This window comes from Nansenia antarctica, assembly GCF_963989245.1.
Source record: "Nansenia antarctica genome assembly, contig: SCAFFOLD_262, whole genome shotgun sequence".
Classification (NCBI taxonomy): domain Eukaryota; kingdom Metazoa; phylum Chordata; class Actinopteri; order Argentiniformes; family Microstomatidae; genus Nansenia; species Nansenia antarctica.
In genome coordinates, this window is record NW_027662731.1 from 57,501 (window position 1) to 60,000 (window position 2,500).

General features: G+C 48.9%; 1 protein-coding gene across 1 annotated transcript in view; it reads left to right on the forward strand.

Moving 5' to 3' along the window:
• LOC308175500 (serine/threonine-protein kinase 10-like) overlaps positions 1–2,500 on the forward strand; it is a 38,636-nt gene that overhangs the window by 29,330 nt on the left and 6,806 nt on the right.

Consider the following 2,500-nt stretch of genomic DNA (forward strand, 5'->3'; position numbering starts at 1 on the left):
TCCATCTATCACTCCATCTATCACTCCATCCATCACTCCATCTACCACTCCATCTATCACTCCATCACCTCCCTCCATCTATCACTCCATCTAATTTAATTAATTAATTAATTTGGCATTTAGCAGACGCTATCACTCCCTCTATCACTCCATCTATCACTCCCTCTATCACTCCATCTATCACTCCATCACCTCCCTCCATCTATCACTCCCTCTATCACTCCATCTATCACTCCATCACCTCCCTCCATCTATCACTCCATCTATCCCTCCATCTATCACTCCATCACCTCCCTCCATCTATCACTCCATCTTCCACTCCATCTATCACTCCATCACCTCCCTCCATCTATCACTCCATCTATCACTCCATCTATCACTCCCTCTATCCCTCCATATATCACTCCATCTATCCCTCCTCTATCACTCCATCTATCACTCCATCACCTCCCTCCATCTATCACTCCATCTATCACTCCATCTATCACTCCATATATCACTCCATATATCACTCCATCTATCACTCCATCTATCCCTCCATCTATCACTCCATCTATCCCTCCATCTATCACTCCATCTATCACTCCATCTATCACTCCATCACCTCCCTCCATCTATCACTCCATCTATCACTCCATCTATCACTCCATCTATCACTCCATCAATCACTCCATCTATCACTCCATCTATCACTCCATCTATCACTCCATCTATCACTCCATCACCTCCCTCCATCTATCACTCCATCTATCACTCCATCTATCACTCCATCACCTCCCTCCATCTATCACTCCATCTATCACTCCATCTATCACTCCATCACCTCCTTCCATCTACCACTCCATCTATCACCTCCCTCCATCTATCACTCCATCTATCACTCCATCTATCACTCCATCTATCACCTCCCTCCATCACCTCCCTCCATCTATCACTCCATCAATCACTCCATCTATCACTCCATCTATCACTCCATCACCTCCTTCCATCTATCACTCCATCTATCACCTCCCTCCATCACCTCCCTCCATCTATCACTCCATCTATCACTCCCTCTATCACTCCATCACCCCCCTCCATTTATCACTCCATCACCTCCCTCCATCTATCACTCCATCTATCACTCCATCACCTCCCTCCATCTATCACTCCATCACCTCCCTCCATCTATCACTCCATCTATCACTCCATCTATCACTCCATCTATCACTCCATCACCTCCCTCCATCTATCACTCCATCACCTCCCTCCATCTATCACTCCATCTATCACTCCATCTATCACTCCATCTATCACTCCATCACCTCCCTCCATCACCTCCCTCCATATATCACTCCATCACCTCCCTCCATCTATCACTCCATCTATCACTCCATCTATCACTCCATCATTCTCTGTCTCACCCCATTCCAGTTTCCATAGTAACAGTGCAGAACTGTGTTAAAATGTAAACTATTTAGCAGAGACAGTTAGACTGAGAGTTAGACAGTCTCCCTGGAGAGTTAGACAGTCTCCCTGGAGGGTTAGACAGTCTCCCTGGAGTAACTGAGGGTTAGACAGTCTCCCTGGAGTAACTGGGGGTCAGACAGTCTCCCTGGAGTAACTGAGGGTCAGACAGTCTCCCTGGAGTAACTGAGGGTCAGACAGTCTCCCTGGAGGAACTGAGGGTTAGACAGTCTCCCTGGAGTAACTGAGGGTTAGACAGTCTCCCTGGAGTAACTGAGGGTTAGACAGTCTCCCTGGAGGAACTGAGGGTTAGACAGTCTCCCTGGAGTAACTGAGGGTTAGACAGTCTCCCTGGAGTAACTGAGGGTTAGACAGTCTCCCTGGAGTAACTGAGGGTTAGACAGTCTCCCTGGAGTAACTGAGGGCTAGACAGTCTCCCTGGAGTAACTGAGGGTTAGACAGTCTCCCTGGAGTAACTGAGGGTTAGACAGTCTCCCTGGAGTAACTGAGGGTCAGACAGTCTCCCTGGAGTAACTGAGGGTTAGACAGTCTCCCTGGAGTAACTGAGGGTTAGACAGTCTCCCTGGAGTAACTGAGGGTTAGACAGTCTCCCTGGAGTAACTGAGGGTCAGACAGTCTCCCTGGAGTAACTGAGGGTTAGACAGTCTCCCTGGAGTAACTGAGGGTTAGACAGTCTCCCTGGAGTAACTGAGGGCTAGACAGTCTCCCTGGAGTAACTGAGGGTTAGACAGTCTCCCTGGAGTAACTGAGGGTTAGACAGTCTCCCTGGAGTAACTGAGGGTCAGACAGTCTCCCTGGAGTAACTGAGGGTTAGACAGTCTCCCTGGAGTAACTGAGGGTTAGACAGTCTCCCTGGAGTAACTGAGGGTTAGACAGTCTCCCTGGAGTAACTGAGGGTTAGACAGTCTCCCTGGAGGAACTGAGGGTTAGACAGTCTCCCTGGAGTAACTAAGGGTTAGACAGTCTCCCTGGAGGGTTAGACAGTCTCCCTGGAGGGTTAGACAGTCTCCCTGGAGGGTTAGACTGAGGGCTG